We start from the raw sequence: 7,628 nt of genomic DNA on the forward strand, positions 1-7,628 counted from the left end.
AAGTATTACTGACCTTTCACCAAAGTAATTGAAAAAGCTGTATGTCAGTAAATGTCACTTGCATTCAAGAATATCATCAGATACCTGTACATACAGTACCAGTCAAAAGTTTGGACACCTACTTATTCCAGGGTTTGTCTTTATTTTTACTATTTTCTACATTGTAGAATAATAGTGAAGACATAAACTGTGAAACAACACATAATATGGAATCATGTAGTAAGCAAAAAAGTGTTAAACAAATCAAAATGTATTTTATATTTGAGATTTTTCAAAGTAGCCACCCTTTGCCTTGATGACAGCTTTGCACACTCTTGGCATTCACTCAACCAGCTTCATGAGGTAGCCGTTCAATTAATGCATTTCAATTAGCAGGTGTGCCTTGTTAAAAGTACATTTGTGGAATTTCTTTCCTTCTTAATGCGTTTGAGCCAATCAGTTGTGCTGTGACAAGGTAGGGGTGGTAGACAGAAGATAGCCCTATTTGGTAAAAGACCAAGTCCATATTATGGCAAGAACAATTAAAATAAGCAAAGACAAACGACAGTCCATCATTACTTTAAGACATGAAGGTCAGTCAATCCATAAAATGTCAACAACTTTTCAAGTTTCTTCAAGTGCAGTCGCAAAAATCATCAAGTGCTATGATGAAACTGGCTCTCATGAGGACTGCCACAGGAAAGGAAGGCCCAGAGTTACCTCTGACGCAGAAGATAAGTTCATTAGAGATAGCAGCCTCAGAAATTGCAACCCAAATAGATGCTTCACAGAGTTCAAGTAACAGACACATCTCAACATCAACTGTTCAGAGGAGGTTGCGTGAATCAGGCCTTCATGGTCAATTGATGCAAAGAAACCACTATTAAAGGACACCAATAAGAAGAAGAGACATACTTGGGCCAAGAAAAATGAGCATTACACAGGTGGAAATCTGTCCTTTTGTCTGATGTCCAAATTTGAGATGTTTGCTTCCAACTGCCGTGTCTGTGAGACGCAGAGTAGGTGAACGGAGGATCTTCGCATGTATGGTTCCCATCGTGAAGCATGGAGGAGGAGGTGTGATGGTGTGGGTGTGATTTATTTAGAATTCAAGGCACACTTAACCAGCATGGCTACCACAGCATTATGCAGCAAGATGCCATCCCATCTGGATTGCGCTTAGTGGGACTATCATTTGTTTTTCAACAGGACAGTGACCCAACACACCTCCAGAATGTGGAAGGGCTATTTGACCAAGAAGGAGAGTGATGGAGTCCTGCATCAGATGACCTGGCCTCCACATTCACCCAACCTCAGCCAAATTGAGATGGTTTGGGATAAGTTGGACCGCAGAGTGAAGGAAAAGCAGCCAACAAGTTCTCAGCATATGTGGAAACTCCTTCAAGACTGTAAGAAAAGCATTCCAGGTGAAGCTGGTTGAGAGAATGCCAAGAGTGAGCAAAGCTGTCATCAAGGAAAAGAGTGGCTACTTTGAAGAATCTCAAATATAAAATACATTTTGATTTGTTTAACACTTTTTTGATTACTACATGATTCCAAATGTGTTATTTCATAGTTTTGATGTCTTCACTATTATTATACAACATAGAAAATAGTAAAAATAAAGAAAAACCCTTGAATGAGTAGGTGTGTCCAAACTTTTGACTGGTACTGTATATCATCAGATACAAGATATCCCTAGCCGACCTGTGAATGACTCAGCCAAAATAGTAATACAGTTGACTACTATTACTGCAGTTGCTTTCTGGCAGGCGTAGGCCAGAGGATCCAGTTCAACAGCACGCGCATCCAATGCATGGACCAGTCATGTTTTTGCTTGTGCAACTCCCCAGACAGCAAAGCATGAGTCATTATGACTCCCTTGCCTGGTCCCAGATCTGTTTGTGCTGTAAAGCCAACTCCTATGGTCATTGTCAAACCAGTTTGGCAAGACAGCACAAACAGATCTGGCACTAAGCAAAGCACTCCATGAAATGAAGCGAACATAGCACTGTGGAAAATTACACCGTCTATTGTAATACATAACCAACTCTCCAGCATTTTTACAATTTGAACGTGCAAGTCAAAATGACAAACCAACAAGTTAAAAATCTCGCCCTAACTATACTTGACTCTACAAACCACAACCGATAACAGAGAGTAAGTGAATGCACAGAAACACTTAATCTACTGGTCTTGACTGTTTAGTTATGGATTATTGTTGATTTGTATAAAAAGGGTAAAAAACATACACATTCTATAGATTTCTGCAGTTGCTGCTGGATATGCTGTAGGCAACTGACAATAAAGAAAATAGACTTTGCACTGTGGACCACAATATGCAGTGTGGTGAGACTTTTTAAAATCTTTTCTCTCTTCCTCATAATTACTGGGGGGTTTTGTTTTCTTTTTAGTGTCTTTCACGCTCACATATTTTCCGGTTCGAGGTATGTTGACCTGATCAACGTTCCACTATAATTGAATGAACTTTTCAGTTTTGAGAATGGACAGCTATTGAAGTCCAAAATACTGTAGTCAACCTTTAACCTGGTTGCCAGTCTGTTTCTGCTCTCTTGCCAACTCCTTATGGAAGTGTCATGTCAAACTTGGCTAATGAAGTAACTTTTTAACCTTTTCTTTGAAACAACACAGAAACAATTATTGATGTGCGTAAACAGAACATTTTATTTTGCCCTAAACTCTGTTTGTAACCTTGTTGTAAGAACTAGACATGCTGGTGTGCTGGAAGTAGGCCCTACTATGTTTTCATTTGGTAGAGATTGTTGATCTGCGCTATAACAGGTTGTGCTGAGGTCATCCGAGTGATGCTCAAAGTCCAAGGGGCAGAGTTTGACAAGAACATTGTCACTATGGAGATGTGAATGGAGGGCACTCTCAAAGCCAGCTGTGTGAGTCTCTGACTACTACCAAGGTAACAAGTGTACCCTAGTCAAGTCATGTTATTGCATTTCACCTCACTTTTACAGTACATGCAAACAAAAATGTCTTCATTAATGCAGTTTTATCTGGGAAGGGAGTAACTGTCGAAAATGATTAACCTTCAAGCATTTTATAAATGTGTATCCTGATGATGTGTGCTCTTAATATCAATCAATTGAAATTAATGTTGCTGTTTACACAAGGTCTCTAGGACCAGCTTATAATAAAACATTTTTTTTGGGGGGGGGAAACAGTAATTTTGACAGTGAGTTTTATTTGCACTATGGGTTCACTACTCACTGTCAGAATTATGCAAAGCTACTTGCAAAAATGCTGCAATACCCCGAGGGCTTGTTCAACTTGCCCTGATCCGGGCATTGGCTGAATGTTTACTGAAACATCCTTGACAATGTTCTTCTAACAAGGCAGTTTAGATAGCAACTTAGCAAACATGACACTGGCATCCCGGGCTTCTAAGCAACAACACCCATGTGGGCCTTACTGAGACAGAGAGAGCCCTTAACAAGCTCCATAGGGGGAAGATGATGGATGCAAGATCAGCCAAACGGATCCTGACAAACATATCAATACAAAATACAGCTACAATAAATACTGTCTCATAGCTCATGCACATAAGGCGTTGTGAATGCACTTATGTATTCATAGAAGGTGTTCTCAGAATCATGAATTTGAATCAGGACATTTAGATGCTAGGTGATTGAGGAAGTGACTAATTACAATTTAGATTTTTGAATTAGGATTAGAAGTGCCCAATGCAGCCGTTTTGTTTTTATATCAAATCATTTCTGGGAAACATTTAAAGTACCTTACTGTAATAGTTTTCCATCAATAGCTTTATAGCAAAAAACTCTTTCTCAAGTGAGAATTTTGCTGGGACTGTCTGGGACTGGTCTGTGTGGGGAGGGGAAAACTTAAAACTATCTGTTATTGGCAGAGAGGTTTGGAACTCTCTTTGTTATTAGTCTAATAACCAATTTACCACCTGGTGTTGTCACCAGGCAAACTGAAACTCCCGCCCATGCAAACAGGCTGATTAGAAAGTCCGTTGTAGATTGCATTTTCAACCAGCATCAATATAAACAATTATCACACTTTAAGTGTTAGTTTCATCAGCTGTTGTATAATATGATACAAAACACAGGAAAACAGAATTTTGACTGCACTGGACCTTTAATTATGTTTGATTTTCATTCACAGTTCTTTGGTCAGCTCCCTAAATTTGAACACTGTGGCCTCACTCTGTACCAGATCAATGTGGTAAGGAGACATCTCGCACGGAAACTTGGTAGGTGGAGGAATAACATAAAAGCCTGCTTGCAACATAATGAGATTCCTATTGAGTCACCCATTATGTGTAATATGTCTTGCTCAATATCTGTATCATCGTATAGTGAATTAAAGTAGTAGTACAGAAGTAGTAGAGTAGGACTAAAGTATTGACTATAGGAAACATAGCTACTTCCCTACTGTAATCACAATGCAAATTTGATTGAATTGAGCCCCAAAATGATTTAAAATGATATTTGGTTCCCTAGGACTCCGGTAAAGAGGGGTACCTTAAGACACTGCCAACAGATCTCATGCCCTTTGAGAAAACCCTGTCCAGAAATAAAGGAAGCTTTCTGGTTGACAACAAAATACATGTATTTCTGTTATCAAATGATCATCAAAGACGTCAACTGGCATCGACTGTACATGGTGGTAGGGGGTAGGGAGGGACTAGGGGTTGTTTTGGACTGGGACTTCTCATGTTCTCATGGTCTCTTCCTCTTTCTTGAGGATGTCCTTAGCCGACTACGCCCTCATGCTCCTGCTGATCCACCACCAAGTCCTCAGCCCCCCCCTGCCTTCATGCCTTCCCCTCCTTCCAGAAGTACATGAGGAGGTTGTGTGCCTGACCCAATCTGCATTATTACCTCGAAAGTGAGGACTTCAAGAACGGACCCATCATTCCTGGGAAGAGAGCTTAAAGTGGATGTTGCCCTAGTCCTCTTACTGTACCTCAATATTATATCATATCCAATATGCCTCAATATTATTAAAGCATGTATACATTCAACCAGAATGGATCACCCTGCATTGTAATGTGGCAGTTTATTTAGTACTGTGTGTCTTGGAGTATGTCTCTTGCTTAAATATTTTGTATATAATCTCCTTTTCCAATTAGAACAAGTGATGCTGAAACCTATTGGCACATGTAAATTTACTGAAACGCTGCCTCAAGTATTGCATTACAAACAGCAGCTCAACTTACATACTGTAAGAGCCAGTTATGGTTGTTGTCAAGTGTCAAATGAAAAAAGAGCGTGAGAGACTGTACAGGGAGGAGGAGCAGGTGTGTTATTTGCAGTCCTATATAGTGAGCATTTACTTTACTACAATATGAATATACAGTTGAAGTCGGAAGTTTACATACACTTAGGTTGGAGTCATTAAAACTCGTTTTTCAACCACTCCACAAATTTCTTGTTAACAAACTATAGTTTTGGCAAGTCGGTTAGGAAATCTACTTTGTGCATGACACAAGTAATTTTTCCAACAATTGTTTACAGACAGATTATTTCACCAATTCACTGTATCACAATTGAAGTGGGTCAGATGTTTACATACACTAAATTGACTGTGCCTTTAAACAGCTTGGAAAATTCCAGAAAATGATGTCATGGCTTTAGAAGCTTCTGATAGGCTAATTGACATCATTTGAGTCAATTGGAGGTGTACCTGTGGATGTATTTCAAGGACTACCTTCAAACTCAGTGCCTCTTTGCTTGACATCATGGGAAAATCCAAAGAAATCAGCCAAGACCTCAGAAGAAAAATTATAGACCTCCACAAGTCTGATTCATCCTTGTGAGCAATTTCCAAACTCCTGAAGGTACCACATTCATATGTACAAGCAATAGTACGCAAGTATAAACACCATGGGACCACGCAGCCGTCATACCGCTCAGGAAGAAGACGCGTTCTGTCTCCTAGAGATGAACGTACTTTGGTGCGAAAAGTGAAAATCAATCCCAGAACAACAGCAAAGGACTTTGTGAAGATGCTGGAGAAAACCGGTACAAAAGTATCTATATCCACAGTAAAACGAGTCCTATATCGACGTAACCGGAAAGGCCGCTCAGCAAGGAAGAAGCCACAGCTCCAAAACTGCCATAACAAAGCTTGACTACAGTTTGCGTCTGCACATGGGGACAAAGATCGTACTTTTTGGAGAATTGCCCTCTGGTCTGATGAAACAAAAACAGAACTGTTTGGCCATAATGACCATTGTTATATTTGGAGGAAAAAGGGGGATGCTTGCAAGCCGAAGAACATCATCCCAACCGTGAAGCACAGGGGTGGCAGCACCATGTTGTGGGGGTGCTTTGCTGCAGAAGGGACTGGTGCACTTCACAAAATTGATGGCATCATGAGGCAGGAAAATGATGTGGATATATTGAAGCAACATCTCAAGATATCAGTCAGGAAGTTAAAGCTTGGTCGCAAATGGACAATGACCCCAAGCATACTTCCAAAGTTGTGGCAAAATGGCTTAAGGACAACAAAGTGAAGCTATTGGAGTGGCCATCACAAAGCCCTGACCTCGATCCCATAGAAAATCTGTGGGCAGAACTGAAAAAGCGTGTGCGAGCAAGGAGGCCTACAAACCTGACTCAGTTACACCAGCTTTGTCAGGAGAAATGGGACAAAATTCAACCAATTTATTGTGGGAAGCTTGTGGGAGGCGACCCGAAATGCTTGACCCAAGTTAAACAATTTAAAGGCAATGCTACCAAATACTAATTGTGTGTATGTAAGCTTCTGACCCACTGGGAATGTGAAAGAAATTATAGCAGAAATAAATCATTCTCTCTACTATTATTCGGACATTTCACATTCTTAAAATAACCTGGTGATCCTAACTGACCTAAGACAGGGATTTTTTACTAGGATTAAATGTCAGGAATTGTGAAAAACTGAGTTTAAATGTATTTGGCTAAGGTGTATGTAAACCTCCGACTTCAACTGTAGGTCCAATCTTTGGATAGACTCAATGCCTTGAGGGAAGGCGTGTGTTTTTTTGTTTGTCTCGTAGGTTATTTGTGCAAATACTATATGGGGTACATGTGAACAGTAGAGGTCTACTGCAGACAACTCATTAAAGGAGACACATTGAGCCTAGGAAATGGCAACTTTATGAAGCTCAATTTTACAACATGCTGTGTGTTGGCCTAATGCCAGCATGCATGGAATGTATGGACAGTTGAACTGAAGCATGGTTCTCATGGACTAGGCCTCGGGGGAAGATTTTTCTTGGATGCTCACATAAGAATCTTGATATGACTTCAAGATACAGTAGGGAAGAGCAGTGCAGGATGACTCTGGTTGGCTACAAAAACCTTTCATTCAGACTTTAATTAGATTTGACCAAAACCTAGAAACTAGTCTGACCATTGCAAATGCAACTATTTTGATAATAAGCACATCCTTGTATACTATTGTGACATTGGGACTTCTTTGGACTTGAAAGCAACCCTTGAGACTACACGAAATGAGTTTTGCTTTTGTATCAGGTTATCATGGTTGATTTAGGCTATAGCACATTGGGATCTTTCAATTCAAGGCAACAGCGTAACTAACTTGTAAGTCAGTATGACTTTGCAGAAAGTGACAGATGTGGGCGTGTAGTTGGGAGTTTAGAAAGG

The 7,628-nt window shown here is 40.1% G+C and overlaps 1 long non-coding RNA gene across 3 annotated transcripts; it reads left to right on the forward strand.

Annotated features, from left to right (window-relative positions):
• The first annotated feature begins 2,001 nt into the window (after positions 1-2,001).
• Positions 2,002-5,019, forward strand: LOC115170180 (uncharacterized). 3 transcript variants are annotated; one of them, XR_003870978.1, is made up of 4 exons: positions 2,002-2,139; positions 2,782-2,911; positions 4,138-4,225; positions 4,476-5,019. It is a non-coding gene; the product is annotated as an uncharacterized LOC115170180 (long non-coding RNA). The 3 variants fall into 3 exon arrangements; XR_003870979.1 differs by having other exon boundaries at positions 4,731-5,019; XR_003870977.1 differs by having other exon boundaries at positions 4,138-5,019.
• Positions 5,020-7,628: the final 2,609 nt, after the last annotated feature.

This window comes from Salmo trutta, chromosome 3 (assembly GCF_901001165.1).
Source record: "Salmo trutta chromosome 3, fSalTru1.1, whole genome shotgun sequence".
Taxonomy (NCBI): Eukaryota; Metazoa; Chordata; class Actinopteri; order Salmoniformes; family Salmonidae; genus Salmo; species Salmo trutta.